Source organism: Saccostrea cucullata, unplaced genomic scaffold (genome assembly GCF_032062105.1).
Source record: "Saccostrea cucullata isolate Sc308-1 unplaced genomic scaffold, CSIRO_AGI_Scuc_v1 ctg2817, whole genome shotgun sequence".
NCBI lineage: Eukaryota > Metazoa > Mollusca > Bivalvia > Ostreida > Ostreidae > Saccostrea > Saccostrea cuccullata.
This window is the reverse complement of record NW_026918108.1, coordinates 116,527-134,732: the sequence shown is the minus strand read 5'-3', so window position 1 is coordinate 134,732 and position 18,206 is coordinate 116,527. Positions and strand designations below refer to the sequence as shown.

At 34.0% G+C, this 18,206-nt stretch overlaps 1 long non-coding RNA gene across 1 annotated transcript; it reads left to right on the top strand.

The window, feature by feature from the left end:
• The first annotated feature begins 9,350 nt into the window (after positions 1-9,350).
• Positions 9,351-11,000, top strand: LOC134247849 (uncharacterized). Its single transcript, XR_009987944.1, has 3 exons — positions 9,351-9,462; positions 10,525-10,641; positions 10,918-11,000. It is a non-coding gene; the product is annotated as an uncharacterized LOC134247849 (long non-coding RNA).
• The last annotated feature ends 7,206 nt before the right edge of the window (positions 11,001-18,206 follow it).

Sequence of the window (18,206 nt, the reverse complement as noted above, 5' to 3'; positions counted from 1 at the left end):
AGAATTGCAACTACTACAACAACAACAACCAAAAAATAGCAAAATGATAAGCATCACAAGAAATCATTAGTGTTAATTTAATGAGAAACAATATGTGTTTGTGAAACACTGATGACACCGTATGGCAACTCTTGGCAAAAGTCTTTTTTTTCAACTGCAAATCAAACTCAGAGGTCAAGAGATAAAAAATCTTGCTATCCAAAGAATGAGTTTGTCCCAATGAATTCACCTGTGGAATATGAAGGCATCATTACCAACTGTACAAAAGTTAGAGCAAAAGTTAAAGCTTTTTAAGTGGATCACACTCAAAGGTCAAAAGGTCAGAAAAATTTATATCTAAGGTCTTATTACAGTAAATAAACATGTGAAGTATGAAATCCCTAGCTAGCACCAGCCGCTCAAAAGATATGGTCATGGTTAAATCTTAATTGGATATTTTCTTTGCAACAATTAACCAAACTCAAGTTCAAGGTCATGAGGTCAAATATGTTGGTACGCAAAGAAAGGCCTTGTCACAAGGAACACACTGTAATATGAAAGCCATAATTCTAACTAATCAAAAGTTATGGACAAGGTTAAAAGTTTTTGCGGACAAATAGACAGACAGACATACAGCTAGACAGGCGGACGAAACTATATACCCCGAATTTTCGATTACGGGGCTATAAAATCACATGCACTTTGGGAGAAAAAATTCCCTGAACGCTTATTTATTACATATTTTGCAGCTAAAATATTCAACAGTTACTTCCTTATATTTTAGAGCAGATCAGATAACAGGATATTCTAATGGATCTGCGTTTAGTATTGGGAAACATGTGATTCGCTACAATGCTTCCAACAATGATGGCATGGCATTTTGCTTGGTAATTTTTGAAGTAAAAGGTAAATATCCTATCGGAACTTATGAGATTGATCACAATTCTTTATTTTTGACCTATTAACGTTGTTTTTCTATAACGAACATACCCGTATAGGCATAATTTGTAAGAAATGCAAGGACTTAACATTTAAAAGAATTAAATTGTGTCCTCCCTTCCCTAATTCGTATCAGGTCGTTACGACGTACTCAAAAATATATTTTGTAGATGTAGGTCACTGTGACTCATTAACAGATCCTGAAAATGGACACATCGAATGTACAGATGGTTTTGCTGAAGGTTCTGTGTGTCTTTTGCAATGCTACAATGACTATGTTTCCACTATAACTAATGTGATTAGCTGTCAGAAAGGTCTACAATGGTTTCCAAATGTTTCCAACGCACGTTGCATAGGTAAATATAGAAAACATACATTATTAAAAACCAGTATCACGTATAGGGTTAAAATATCAAATCTTGTTAATGTATCTTTACAGGTATATAAAAATAAGTTTTTTTTTATCTGTATTCATATTCACATACCAAACTGTAGATGTCTGCATTCCAACAATAAAGAACTGTCCCAAAAGGATAATGCAGTTTGTCATTTATCCTTCAACCACGGAACAAGTCAGCTGGTTAGATCTTGTTGCAGAAGATAACAAAAATTATTCCGTATCAGTAAGACAAACCAAAGGAAAACGTTCAGGGAGTTATTTTCCAATCGGTGTTTCAGCCATTGAATATGAAGCAACTGACGCCTCTGGAAACACTGCTACTTGTAAATTTGACGTCATAATTCCAGGTAATTTCTTTTAAGATAATTATGTAAAGTTGATACTATTTTATTTTCATTTTATTCTGGATCTAGAGATTCTTTTCTTTCTCAAAAAAGAAAGATTTCATGCAACATAAGAAGATATCAAATGATAGTAAAATGTTAGTTGGCAAAAAAAGCTAACCCTATAACTCTTGCGCTCTTAAATGCGAAGGAACACATTGTAAAAAATGATAAATATATAAGGTATCTTATCAATTTTAATACTAGTATGCTGTTTATTTTGTCCAGGTTATTCTTGTCAGTCTTTGAAGAAAACGTCCACTTGCAGTGATTCCATAACATACTGCATAGACATCTACGAGCTGAATAATTGTTCCGTAAGGTGCTCGATGGGATATTCCTCTGCCCCCAAGGTTATATGTGCATCAAATGAGAACACCATTTGGGATGCTATTCCTTATATTATATGCACAGGTAAATGTGGAACAAAAAAGTTCTTAACGCGTAATCTTTGTTTGTTTATGAAAGGAATTCAGTGTCTTGTAAGACATAAGAAGCAGAAAATGCTTGAAGAAAAAAAGTGATTGATATACAATAATACGATAATATTCATTAAAACTGTTGAAAGCAATGCTTATAAACTGGCAGATAAGCACATCCATGTACTATATATACTATATATATTTTTGTTAGTTTATGAATTGAGGTTCTCATCAAACAGCAGTATGATAGCCTTTCCATCTGTGGACGAACCTCATCAATCCATTACACTGATCATGAGTTTTCGTATCATAAATCATCATGACTACGATATGTTCTGGATTGTGGATTCTGTGGATATATTATTTTCTATAATGGCGAACAAGAATCCTTACTCAGGTTTAAGAGTGACATATAAAGGGTAAGTGACAACATTATATTAAAACAATAGCCAGAAAGAAAGATTGAGAGAAAATAAAATACTAGTCTAGTATTTGAACATTTCATAACCCCCATCCTAAACTGAGTGATTATTTTGATGAATACAACTGTAGTTTAATTTTTAACTTTATACACCTTTTCATACAGCATAATGCAAGTTTAAATTTTAACTTTATACACCTTTTCATACAGCATAATGCAGTTACATGTATTTTCCTACTGCTTTTATGTATATGCATTTTATTTTTTGTTCACTAAAGATTTAGCAAAAATTTTACAAACTTACTGCAGCCTTCTTTATTCTTTTTTTTTTAAGAATTTCAATCAATATTGCTGCAAGTACATCTTCACAGTGGAATAATCTGAGAATTAAGTTCAGTCCAAATACCAATGGTGCTTCTTGGACTGTTGAAATTAATCAAAAAGTGGACGGTTTTCATTTCAATTACATCTTCCATGGAAATTCAACAATAGACAAAAACTATGCCATATTTGGAAGGGAATTTTACGCTCGCTTTCCCAACAATCAAAAAGGTGAACATTTTGCGCATTTTAAATGTCTTTCATTTTGTCACAAGTTGTTAACTTTTACTTTGCTCTATGTCCTCTATACTTTAAATCTGCGTGGCGCAGTGGTTAGAGCGTCTGCTCTAGAGTTGCGAAGTAAGGAGTTGATTCTTACGTCGCGGGTTCGAATCCCACTGTGGGACGTGGAGACCGGTCCTTCGGATGAGGCCGTTTAAACCGAGGTTCCGCGTCGCAGTATGTGCTTGCACGAAAAATATCTCTTGCTGTTCAATGGCCCTGAGTGCCGATTACAGGACAGAATTTGCAGCTCTCCGTCGGCAAAAGATGGCGTCTCAACATGAGAGAAAAATTCTCTAGAAGGACGTTAAAGCTGAACACGACTCGTAAATAGGCATACGCCCTTTTCGATATCATTATCCACGATACATCAACACCAGGGTATACCCTTCAGATTTGTCACACCTGACTGCTTTATTGTCACAGGTATCGGCGTGTAATGGCGTCCCATGTTCGTACTGGTTATCTTGCATTACCTTTATTTACATTTAATTGCAGTTACGTGTATCTGTGTTTGTTTATATACTACACTGACCTGTACAACTATAATTGTAAGTTTCTTTGGTATCTTATTTTCCTGCATTAGACGAAGTATGACGTTATTACTGTCGCTACCGAGTGCTGTATAGCATCCGTCCGTCTACACCGGTTTCGACTGATTACATTGAACAGTGACAAAGTCCTGCCCTTTATATAGGGGTCTGCAGGCATAGCGATTCTCCGAACAAAAATGTCCGACACATTCCTTTTATAAATCGTTTTCAGCTTTAAACAATCAATCAATCGTATGAAAAGCATTAAAACAATTAGATAAACATAATTAGATAAACATAACAATTACATAACAAATTACTTTCACTCTAAATTTAACTATTTTATTATTATTTCTTGATGAACGATGGATCTGTCATGCTTTTCTTTGCGTTATAAGGGGATTCTTGAGAGTCATAGTTAGTCCTGAAAGCAATCACAATTTAGCAAAAATATTTAAGTCATGGAGAATATACATATTAAGCATTTTAGTAGATTTTAAACTTTATAAAGCATGTGAAATTAATTTTTGTTTATATATAACAATTTACTTTTGTTTTCAGGGCTAGAAATCTGTGATTTTATGATATTGGATGGTAACAACAAAATTCTTTCTTCACTCTCTCACGTGGAAAATGCTGTAGCCAGAGACTTAATATTACAAGAACGTTCACCTAGTTTGATAGAAAAAAGAAGTAAAGAGTATTTTCTAACCTATTTTACTTTTAATTTCAACTATCGTATTCAAAGAATTTTGGTCCCCCTTTTTCGGTGTCTTTATGAATGAGATGTCATTATTTATTGCATATGTGTAAAATATTAACGCCCAATCATATGCCATTCAGAAGTTATCTTTTGAAGATTAGGTCAATCGTGAAGGTTGAGGTCAAGAGGTCAGAAATCATATAATATTCGGAAATATCTTGTCAAAGGTAATGCAAATTTTTGTCAAATATGTAAGAAAATGTAAGGAAACATTAACATTTTTGAAAAGTAGGTCAAACTTCGAGGTCAAGGTCACGAAATAAAAAAATAATGTGTATTTGAATGTATTATATGAAAGACCCATCTCTTCTCATTCAAAAGTCATGACCAGGGTTAAAGTTTTGAAAATATAGGTCAAGCATTTTTGTTTAGATATCTTAAACTCTGATTATTAGTGGAGAATCTTGGAACGATTATCAAATACTTCCTTTTCAAGATGTGAAAATATCTTATTTGATTTCAGATACATATAATAGTACGTGTAGAACCTCGCTGGATTGTCAAAACGATAGTTGTACTTGCGCTTACGGCTTCAGTGGTGATAACTGTGATATTCCACCTAGCGTTTGTAAGCCAGGAATTTGTAAAAATTCCGGTAAATGCATCGCTACCAAAAATAGCACTTTCTACTGTGTATGTCCAGATTCATTTATTGGAAAATTTTGTGAAAAAGCTTTAGGTAAGAACGAGAAGATCGCGAAATATTTTGATTTAAAGAAAAATTTTAAAGTGATATTATTGATATCATAAATGGTAAATTAATGATATCCTCCTAGTACAAGTAAAATCATTTCAGTTTCATAATGCTTTCTGTTGCCTCTACACATTAGGTTGTAGCAAGTTTGCTCATCAAAATGACACAATAATTTCCTGTTACGGAGACGATGAGCACAAAATCTGCGAGGTGAAGTGTGGAAGAGGTAGAGTACGCAGCGATAAATACATGCACGAAACTTACTATGAGTGTTGAAACAATACGGAACGACGATGGGTTCTTTCAAGAATTCATCAAGTTTTAGAGGAAAATGAAATGCCTGTGTGTGCAGGTCTGTTCGTTTGATTTATAGCTCACCTGAAATGAAGGCTGAAGCGAGCCTTTCTGAGGCCCCTTTCTGATCAAAGGTTGTCCGACTGTCAGCTCATGACAACCGGAGTTAAGTAGGACCACAACCGAGAGTAACATTTTTATATGAATACATATGAATATTCTTTAAAAAATCTTGTTCAGTAACGGAAAGCAGCACTAAATCATACCAATATCTATATTTCCTCAAGCCGTGTAAATGAGTTTGTTCAATATAATAAAGCAACAATGAGGACATAACAAGGAGTTGGTGTAAACTTTTGACATTGGAATATACGGGAAAATTTGAGTATTTACTTCTAAAGAATAGAGAGATTAACGCAACTGAACAAATAGTTAGATACGAATCTGTGTAATGTAGATTTGGGTTTATTCAAATGAAAAATTTTGGTGTAGGCCTACATTCATTTTTTGATTAATTGAGTGTTTGTTGTTTTAAATCATGTTCGAGAAGTTTCACTCACACAGAATAAGCTTTTCTAAACATTTAATTTTAGACATTGCAAGTCCTGAGTCCTTGGTAGTTAACCTTGAAGTGGAGTTCAGAGGAATTAAATGCGAAGATATCCAGTCTTCTGCTTGCAATGGATCTTGTGTGGTTAACGTCACAGTGAAGGCATGCAAAAATATTGGAGACTCAGTACAGCGGGCCTACCTTGTGAAAACTCATTTACAGAGTGGCGGTCAACCTTTACAACTTGGCGCATATCATCAAAAAGGCATCGGTAAGGAAGAATAATATTGCTTGGAAACAAGATTAAGGGGGATGTACAAGCCAATTGGGTCTAGTCTGGTGTAAAATAAGAATTACCAAGAATGCGCTTAATACTCTACTAAACTAGCCCAAGTTACTCAAAGTGCTAATGCACTAACTACCTACTGTTAGAGACCAAAATTAGTAAACAATTAAGTTTATTTTGTTTTAATTAGGAGGAAATTAATCATGTTAGAACTGCGCAGCTACAGCATTTACGAGATGATAAATGCATTGAAAATGGTGTTAGTTTGATTCATTGATAATATGGCTACAACCATTTGTTTCGCTTTTTTCTTGTCATTTTCCATAATTCTTGAAAATTTGATTTTTCATATGGGTGTCTTCCTGAGGCAATGTGTTTATTTCGTCCGCCATTGCTCTGTCACACAGAGTTCGAATAACATTGATTTTAGAATAAATGCGACCATAATAACATCAAGACAAGAAATCACCCTGTAATATTCATTAGGTTATATTACTTACTACTTTTATTTGTTGCATCGCATCATCTGATTAATGAAAAACGCGAGTTTAACCCCACTCCAGCAAATCGGGAAAAACTGTTCTGTTTACAGTTCGAGTTTCCTCGTTAAAATTATTCCACTGAGCACGTGGTTGGCATGTGAATATATCTGCTGTGGATATATCCGTTTATTACCATGATTATATTTAATTTTTCATGAACAAAGTCTTGATAATTTGTTGGTTTCTTTAAAACTCAAGAAAAAAGATAAAAATGTCCTAAACATATGTGTTTACGGCGGGTCTTTTTTCTGTGGCGATAGAAGTTATTTTCAAATGGGGCACTGCAAGGAGGATGCTAAGCATTTAATTTGAAAATTTTAAACAATATGCGGTGCATGAAAAACAAATTGTAATTACATGTCTTACATTCTAAAATTGGTACATATGTATATTTTGGCTAGAAGTTAGATAGAAAAAACAGGCAGTTATAGGATTTCCTTCAGGCACCTCACATAAATAGCTAGATTGTTTGCAATGACCAACACATTGTATGGAGTAATGTTTGGACATAAAAACGCATCATGTCTTATTATGTTGACAACGTTGTAAGCTCTCGCTCAATGCATACGAAGCTTGATAAAATATATTGAGTTGTTTCTTCGAAATTTAGAAGCGAGTACAATGTTTGCAAAGAAAGGTCCATTGCATATGCTATGTCTATCATCGCAAAAAAAGTGAGAGGCTCCCCCCCCCCCCCCCCCCCCGAAAATCGTATGTTTGTTTTTCAAAATAGTGCAGAAGATTAAAAAAATTTGCATTACTAAGTACATGATGGAATATGTACTAACCTTATAAGACCACTTGTTATAAAAATATTTGGTTGCCCTCTCTCCCGATCTACTGCCTGGAAATGGCCCGACTCATTTTTTTTTTTACATCCCATTAGACGATAATTTTTTCTTTTTCTTCCGTCAACAATATTATGTTTAAATTTAAAGGAATTTCTTTCTCTTCTATAAATACGGACCCAATATTTTTTCCCTGAGTTGGGAGGACCACAAAACGTCATTTTAAAGATGGTATAAAATATTTAATTATGTTGATTTTTTTCTTTACTTTGTAAAATTTTAATTTTGAGAATATGGGCAAATAGATTTTTCGTCACAAGTACCTGCATGACGTCATTTTCAGATTGTGACATCACAAACAAGGAGCAAAACTTCAGCATATGCTATTTATAGAACTTGTGTTTGGCTATGTTTCTAATCTGAATTGTGGTTTTGTAGATATAGTTCGAACTTTTTGATCACCCAGGTATTAAAACAAGGTCATTCATATCGATTATATGTGTCTTATTTCTTTGTGTTCCATTGGTGATAATTAAAATTTTGATAGATAAAATAAGTTATCTATGGCAAACTTACAAACTCTTAATTTTTAACTTTGATGATGCTCATTTTTCCTTACCTGGAATCAAAGAGTTTAAGATTTTTTTTTTTTATCAATACGTACACTATTTAACCACAGGCACCTGACGTTACTTATTTTTCTTTTAATATAAAAAATATACACATACCTAATAATAAACAATTATTAGGTATGTGTATATTTTTTTATTAAAAGAAAAATAAGTAACGTCAGGTGCCTGTGTATTTAACAACTGTTCGATAATAATACGAAATAAATTACTTCAAGCCACACTATAACACCTTTCCTCTTTTAAAAGTGTTCATATTATTTGAAATGTGTTGCAACTATAATATTCTCTCCTACATTTAAAGATTGTTATGTCCCTCCATATTAAGAAGGGGTCTGGAAAACAAAATTCTGTGCTAAAAATAGACCACGTGCTGCTATCCATGAACTACTTTCATGGTTCTTTGCACTCTTTTTGAAGACAACGGTACCTTGTTTTGAACTTGAAATTATCATTTAAAAGTGCAAAATTTATACATTTTCTCAACAAATGGTTGTAGAGAGAACATTAATGCACAGTTTGCATATTTTTTTTGGATTTTTTAAGGCTCTGCTGTATTCTGTAGCTGCGCAGTTCTAAAGAGCATATCAAAAGCATTTTTCTGCAAAAGTATAGATTATATATACACAACATGCATTCAGTTATGCATATTTATTGTATCTTTATCATTAGGACTTAAAATTTGATCAAAATATAATGTATTTTAGCCATTTGAAGAAATGTTTACATTTTGTTTTCACTGCACTAAAGGTGGCCGTACATCCCCCTTAACAGTAAATTTGAATTTTTGCTCCTCGTTTAAAGAACGATTTATCTTTATTTTTTTGTAACACAATTAAGGAAATTCTGATAATCTTGATCATGACTCCAAATCTGATATGGCATAACAATCTAGTAAAGAAATGTCAACGAATAATCGCCACTTTCAGATGTTTCATATAAAAAAGACAAAAGAAACTATCACAAAATTAACAGGAGTCATTCTTAAATAAACATTTGTTAGTATCATAATAATTTATCTAACACAAAGTGTTATTTTTGTATTTTTATTACAAGTAAGTGAACCTCTCAAGCACCTTGTTCAGGCTTTCTATATTACGGAATCCAAACTTGTGGAATTGGAATATGTAGATGCCAAAAATGCTAGCCACAGGAAGCGACGCTCTGGAAGAAATACAGCAACAAATCTACACAAAGAATATTTACTTTTGAGGAGATATTACCAAGTTTTAAAAGGTGAGTAAATGTTGGGTTTCATTAAGGAGATTATTTTCCGGGCTTTTTGCCTTCATGAAAGGCATCCCCCGCAAATCATATTAACTTACTCTGCACATAAAAATTAATGATTTTCTCGAAGTAATAGTCATTTTTTCTATTAAAATGCTTTGGCAAAATTTTAGATTATCTTTGTTTTGGCAATTGAATTCAAATTTATTCAAGGAGGCTGTTGACAAATAAAACATGTACGTATTATGGCTTTCAAAGACACTCAGATGGTTGTAAAATTAAGATCTAAGACCTCTTGTTACGCAATCAGTTCTACTTTAATATTGATCTATAAAGGTTGTCAAAATGACTTGGCTAAAAAATTTAAAAATTTCAGTTAATTTTGATATCTTAAAAGCAAAATAAGAAACACTTCCTGAAATAAAAAAAAGAAATATTTTCCCTGTATATTTTATGTCCTTGCTTGCTCTGCTCCTGTTTTGTACTGTTTTATGAACACAATGTCATGTATGGAATTATTATACAGATATTTAGGACACAATATGTAGATATTCATATTACAGGAAATTCCGATTCCTTATTTTTTCCGGGAATTTCCGCACTAAAAACTTAGGTTTTTGGCCATACCTTTTATACAGTTTGTCAGCGCAACTCCTCATAAACCGCTGCACACAATTTCTTCAAACTTTGCAGGTATTTAGGACACAATGTGTAGATGTGCATATTACCAGGGAATTCCGATTCCTTTACTTTTTCTTAGAATTTCCGCACTTTTCAACTTAGATTTTTGGCCATACCTTGAATATAGAGATGAACAGTTTGTCAGCGCAACTCCTGATAAACCGCTTCACAGAATTTCATCAAACTTTGCAGATATTTAGGACACAATGTGTTGATGTGCATATAACCGGGAAATTCCGATTCTTTCATTTTTTCCGGGATTTTCAGTACTTTGAGTTTTGGGGAGCGTAGGGTATGTGGGCTTGCTCACTTTTTCTTTCATTTAATTATGTGCCTATGCAAGTCAAAGAAAACAAGATTTAACTACAACTGAAAAAAATCTATTTACAGGTTCACACATGATATCAAAGAGATCCTACGTTGAAACGAAGATTCATGGATATGTTTTGTTGCTGAACGCTGAAGTAAAGTGTACCGCGGGCAGTTTCCTTCAAGGGGACAGTTGTGGTATTTGAATTACTTACTGACATATAAACGATTTTTGCTTCCATTAAGCATTTGAAAAATGCCCTAATAAAACACCGTTTAGTCAAAACGTCAGTTGCTAATAACCAAGCTTTTTAAAAGTGACGACTGATAAAACCAAAAGTAGAATAAAATTAATGAAATATTTTACATTTTCTTTGTTTCTTTTTTATAGATAAAGATTTAAATTTTGAAAGATCAGAAACTTAAACAATGTATTCCATAATTAAACCATTTTGTGATATTTTATAATTTCAGTTTATTGCCCTGCTGGTACATATCAAGAAGGAAACGGATGTACTATGTGCAAAAGTGGATTTTATCAGAATGATATTGGTCAGACTTCATGTAAATTCTGTCCTCCTGGACATCTCTCTTTTGTTGGCAGTGAGTCGGTCGAGAAATGTTTCGGTGAGAAATTTTACATATCAAGAAAAGTATATTAAAGTGTATTTTCATGGTTGTTTTTTTATGATACATGTGTATGTTACTATGTGAGAATAAATCATTACAAATTCTTCCAAAAGAAATTTTAAAACATTTATCATTTATTCTAACAGATAGATTAAAGCCGGCTGAGGATGATGAGATTGATATTGATACGATAATTGGAATTATAGGTGCTATTCTAGCAGTCTTTGGACTATTAATAGGTCTGTATCAAATACGCCAAGCACGTCATAAAAAGTCTGATATTCAAGGAAATATGGAATAAGACAAGGAACAAGACTCTAAGAAAATTGTGATGAAGGTACCTCAAACAGATGATGACTAAGTAACTCAAACGAATGAATTATATCAATTTAAGAGGAAGAAGTCTGCACATACAAATGACCAACAGTAATAATGCCTTAAATCTGGCTCTCTTCCGTCATCTATTTAAACATAACGAGAGCCTTTTTTTGTTTTTTGCATATTATACTTGTATACTTTAATTTATATTTTTCATTTTTATCGATCATTCATTATATTTAAAACTGAACACGAGTCGTGATTAGGCATATGTCATTTTCAATACTAGTATTATTCTCTACGATATCAGCACTGGGTATACTAGCATTCTTTGCATTCCTTACAAATGACTGAGTTATTGTCGCAGGTACGAGGGGTGATCAAAAAGTTCGCGAACTAATTGAATAACTTCCATAAAAGAAACAATATTTGGTTTCAATGTTGATTATATTTTAACTTAATCCTCTCCAATTTTAATGCACATCAACCACCGTTCTGCGCATGCGCGAATCACGTGATATTGGCGGTCTGTCACAAAAGTTGAAAGATTTTTCTGAGTTTTATATTTCTTTCTATGTGAGTTAATTTTTATGACAAGAACAGTTAATTTGTCAGAAATGGTCAAATCTCGGCGGCAACAGATTGGTTGGATAAGAATATCTTTTCCAAAAATAAGTAATAAATAAGTAATAAATCTTCTGTCTCGGGAGAGACCTTTATTCAAGGTGGATAGAGAATGGGTACCCTTTTTATCATATCTAATATGTTTAAAATCTAAAGTAAATGATATCTTAGGTATTTAATAATTATATTATTGTTCAAATATTCAACTATTTTTCAAAGTGTAAGGGGACGACCATTTGATTCTGAGGGGGGGGGGGGGGGGGCTGGCAGATTTTGGAAATAAATAATCTGTCCCTGAAAATGTTGAAAATAAATAATCCGTCCTCCTCTGCAAAGAAAATAAATAATCTGACCTTGACTTATGATATTTAAATATTGTGAAAATACCTTTTAATTTCTGTGTCAATTTAACCTCAGAATCTTCAATTCAGCATTTTTTTGGCTCGCTTCGCTCGCCATTTTAGAACCAAATAATATTTAAAATCAGATTACCAGACTGGATACTTGTAGTCAGTTGATCAACATGACAATGTGCACTCAGTAGATGTGATGAATCACTTTAAAAGTTTAAATACAAGCAAATTCTTAAACACCACAAAAGATAAATTTTCTTGTCAAAGAATTATACTTCCCGATAAATTAATTACAAAGTATACAGTGTTGGATTTAAGGAAGGCATACATGAGTATGACCCCTCCCCTAAAATTTCAAAGTATGATATGAATAATATTAATATTGCCATACTTTAGTACAATACCAATATTTTTGTGCCTAGTTCTACTCTTAAAATACACAAAAACCCAAGAGCTCCAGGGGGCTTCGCCCCTTCATCCAAAGTAATATGATATGACTAGTATTAATTATGTCATACTTTGGAACATAACTAACCAATTCCTAGATAATTGTGCCTGGTTTTACTCTTAAAATACACAAAAACCCACGAGCTTCAGGGGGCTTCGCCCCCAAGACCCCCTTCATTCAAAGTATGATATGACCAATATTAATAATGACATATTTTGCTACATAATAACCAATACCACTATAATTGTCCTGTTTTATTCTTAAAATACCCGAAAACCCAAGAACTTCTGGGGAATTTCCCTCCCTTGGCCTCCACCAGTGCTTCGCCCAGGACCCACTGGGGTCCTTAAGGCGGCCCCAGACCTCTTGCCTGAACGAAGTTATACACGCCCCCCATCCTGGATCCGCCTATGGTATATCAATGATTAGTCTTTTAGAATCAATCGATCAAGGTACCGTAAGACAAAGAAGAAAATAAATAATCTGTCCTCGATAATCTTGAAAATAAATAATCTGTCCTTGACAGGCATGAAAATAAATAATCCATCTCAAAAAAATTTGCCAGCCCCCCCCCCCCCCCCCCCCCCCCCCTCAGGATCAAATGGTCGTCCCCTAAATTGGAGGTCTTTGATAGCAAATTGCTTAATTAAAAACACATATCTTTTCAAACTTGCTTTCACTGGGCAAGATGACATGTATCATTTTTAGCCATCTGCCTTCCTTCTCTGAAACGATCAATCCAATCATTAATTGAATTTATAAGTACTCATTTATCTTAATATACTGTGTACAAATTATTATATGATACTGCAGAGGGATTTCTAAGATATACAATAAAGTGTACAGTCGTTTGTTGAACGAGTTCGACTGAGACAACCAGTTTTCGTCACAAGTGACCTACATATTGAGGTCAGTTTCACCTTGTGACGTCACAAACAAGGAGAAAAACATTATTCATTATATGCTATTTATAGACGTTGTGTATGGCTATGTGTGTACCGAATTTCATTCTACATGTAATCTGAATTGTGGTTTTGTAGATATAGAGATAGTTCGCGAACTTTTTGATCACCCTCGTCTATCGGCTTGATGATTCGTGTTCGTGCTGGTTGGTGGTGTCATGTAGATGTGCGGTAAGGTTTTGGAATCTAGATTTTGCCCCGGGGGGTCAAAGGGGGGTCGAAAAATGACGTTTTTTATGCAAAAAGCCCCGTCTTCCCTGAACTCCTCTTACATTTTACACAGTAGCCTAATCATCTTTTGGGAGATGGTTGGTAGTGTCATGTAGATGTGCTGTAAGGTTTTGGAATTTTGATTTTGCCCTGGGGGGTCAAAGGGGGGTCGATAAATGACGTTTTTTATGCAAAAAGCCCTGTCTTCCCTGAACTCCTCTTACATTTTACACAGTAGCCTAATCATCTTTTGGGAGATGGTTGGTGGTGTCATGTAGATGTGCAGTAAGGTTTTGGAATCTAGATTTTGCCCCGGGGGGTCAAAGGGGGGTCGAAAAATGACGTTTTTTATGCAAAAAGCCCCGTCTTCCCTGAACTCCTCTTACATTTTACACAGTAGCCTAATCATCTTTTGGGAGATGGTTGGTATGTCATGTAGATGTACAGCAGGGTTTTGGAATTTTGATTTTGCCCCGGGGGGTCAAATGGGGGTCGAAAAATGACGTTTTTTATGCAAAAAGCCCCGTCTTCCCTGAACTCCTCTTACATTTTACACAGTAGCCTAATCATCTTTTGGGAGATGGTTGGTGGTGTCATGTAGATGTGCAGTAAGGTTTTGGAATTTTGATTTTGCCCCGGGGGGTCAAATGGGGGTCGAAAAATGTTGTTTTTTATGCAAAAAGCCCCGTCTTCCCTGAACTCCTCTTACATTTTACACAGTAGGCTAATCATCTTTTGGGAGATGGTTGGTGGTGTCATGTAGATGTGCAGTAAGGTTTTGGAATCTAGATTTTGCCCTGGGGGGTCAAATGGGGGTCGAAAATGACGTTTTTTATGCAAAAAGCCCCGTCTTCCCTGAACTCCTCTTACATTTTACACAGTAGCCTAATCATCTTTTGGGAGATGGTTGGTGGTGTCATGTAGATGTACAGCAGGGTTTCGGAATTTTGATTTTGCCCCGAGGGGACTAATGGGGGTCGAAAAATGATGTTTTAAAAATGTCTTAAATCATTTGATTTCTTTAAAACTAAGTGAAATACAAATTAAAAAGGATGGAGGTCAAGGTCACAGGAATGTGCAAGATGAAGTTTTTGATGCAGTTGAGTAGCTTCACTAATACATATCAGCATATTATGTTTGATAAAAATATCTTGAATGATTTAATGAAACTGAGCTGAACACTTTTTTCTAAAAAAAGAGAGGTCAAAGGAAAGGTTGGGGCCAAAATGTTGTTGCAGTTGAAAAGCTAACATCAGTATGAATTTACTATTAGCATATGAAGTTTGATAAAACTATAATTAATGGTTTATTTAAAACTTAGATAAACACATATTTTAAAAGTGAGGTCAAGGTCAAAGGAAAATTCAAGGTCAAAATAAGCTGATGTATTAATAGCTCTCAGCAGTATGTATCAGCATATGGAGTTTGATAAATATATCTTGAATTGTTTATTCAAAACTGATCTAGACTTTAATTTTAGAAAAGTGAGGTCAAGGTCACAGGAAAGGTCAAGGTAAAAAAGAGTGAAGCATTGTAAAGCTTACATCAGTATGTATCATCATTTGAAGTTTCATTACACAACTTGAAGGGTTTCTTTAAAATAAAGCTAAACACTAATTTAAAGAAAAGTTAAGTGAAGGTCAAAGGAAAGGTCAAAGTCAAAAAATATTGCTGCAGTTGGATATTTACATCAGTATGCATCAACATATGAACTTTGATGAAAATATCTAGAAAGTTTCTTTGAGCCCAATGGAAAGACAGATAGAAGGGTGGAGGACAGACATGACAAAACTATACATGCATTCCTAATCATGGTGTGGCATAAAAAACTTGAATCTACATTATATGAGGATGTTTCCATCTATCAAGATTATACAAGCAAATTGAAAGAATTGTGGTCCTCTGCTTTCTTTGTTTTAGTGAATGGGATGCTATAATTTATGGCAGATTGTGTGTCAAATATGCACCCCTATCATATATCAATTTTTGAAAATTGGGTCAAAGGGGAAAAATCATAGCATGCTCTGAAACATTTTGTTGTACATGTCAAATATGAAAGTCCTATCTCTTTTGAATCAAAAGTTATATATACAATATATTTTTGAAAAGTAGGGTAAACTTCTAGGTCAAGGTCACAGAGTCAAAAGTCATGATATATTTAGAAAAGTCTTTTCACATGTAATAAACATGTATAATTTGAATGCCCTTTCTTTTCTCTTTCAAAATGATCAATTAAAAATGTTATTTTTTGGAAAGTAGGTAAAACTTTAAGGTCAAGGTCTCACTTGGGTTAAAAAATCATAGTATATTTAGAAAGTTTTGTGGTAATGTACATGTGAAATATGAAAGCACTATCTCTTATTATTCAAAAGTTATGACCAAGGTTAAATTTATTGTGACAGATGCACATACTAGCTGTCAATAAGATGGACAGACTGACAGACAAATGAGATTTAATGTCCCCTCCCTTTCCCCAAAATGGGGGACAATAATGCCCTTGCTGTTCTTGAGAAGAAGATTTATGATGGAAAAAATCCCCTGAATATTTCTTAACGCAAATCAATATTGTGTTTTTATGTCATTTTGTTTGTTGTTAAACATCCCTCTCAGGAATTTTTCACTCATATGGAGACACCACCACTTGAAAAATAATGAGGACAAATTAGATTTGAGGTCAACATTCATTTTAGGAGTTTTCAACCATTAAGGCGTAAAGAAATATTAACTCGATCCTTCCCCTCACCCCTTCCCAGACCCCTGTTTGTTCATGTATGCAAACTACTACTTGTTTTTACATTTAAAAAGAAATGTTTATACAAATAGTTTAATGTGGTCCATCTCTGAATGATTTTCATTCCTAATTCTAGGAAGATAGGTTGACACAAATTCATGAATAAAATGTCAAGTAATCTTATCATTGATGCACTTTTATTTAATTTAATGCAGTCATATTGTGAACATTTCCAGCTCATTAGGAGAGTGGGGATGACCTCTAGGGGTTCATAGCATTTATACCATTAAATTTAAATAACATAATAACACAAGTAACAAAATTATGTATAGTCAAATGGAAAAAGTTTCCTACTACTCTAAGTATTTAGAAGTCACATGATCATTTGTCATTACAGGGACAGGGAAGTGGATTGGGAGATCGCCCCCTCAACCCCCCCCCCCTCCCGGAATTTGCAGGACTATAATATATACTGGAGGAAATAAAAATGACTTTGGATGCCCTAAGTGTCCCTCCACCCTAGAAAACAGACCCAACCATAACTTCTTTTTTTTTTTGCTTCTCGGGAAATTCTGGTCTGGTCCCCCCAGAAAAAAATTCTGGATCTTGTAACTGAATGTAACGTTGATAACGGGGGATAACTCTTCAGAATGTGAAATTCGTCTATTGTAGCATCGGCTGACCTTTGATCCTTTAAACTTGAACCTAACCGTTTGCATTTCAGACTATTTTACCCAAATCTATACCAAAACTTGTACTTACCGATTGTCATTAATTAGGCCTTGTCATCTTCATGAAATATAATCCAGTTAAAACACAAAATGAAATAATTCCTACTGACATATAGGCCTATGCAATGATGCACACTAGTAGCCTACTGCACGTGCAGTGAAATCTAAAATGATAATGCCAATGGTAAAACTAGTACTTAAGTTGGGAACGTGACGCAAGCCCAATGTGATGCAGGTGTTCAGATACATGTATAGTGCAAGAACAAATTGAAAATTATCATTAACAAAAGATGTTTTATTTTAACTTTGCCATCTAGGCCTATTTCCAAAAACAGGCAAATAAGGTGTGTTTGTGTGTGTGTGTGTGTGTGTTGATGGGAGAGGGGTGGGGGGTTGACTAAATTGATTGTGTATATGGCAGCTTTCAATAAGTTTCTGCCTAATCAAATATAAATAAACTTTGCACATTTTGAAAAATTCATCAAAAACGCTTTACACTAATGTGAATAATATTATTTTTTGTTAATCTATATTAGAAAATAGATTTAAAAAGTTCCAATTACCGTACAAGTAGAATTTTTAGCGAGGATTTAATTTTGGCATTATTAGCGAGGGTGCTGACATCGCTAAAATTGAATACCACTGAAAATTAATTGCTTATCATTTGTAAAAGCTTCTTGAATAAGCATTTTAAAATCGCTAAAATTACTTCTCGCTAAAAATAAAATACCAGATTTTAGGTAGAAATCGCTAAAT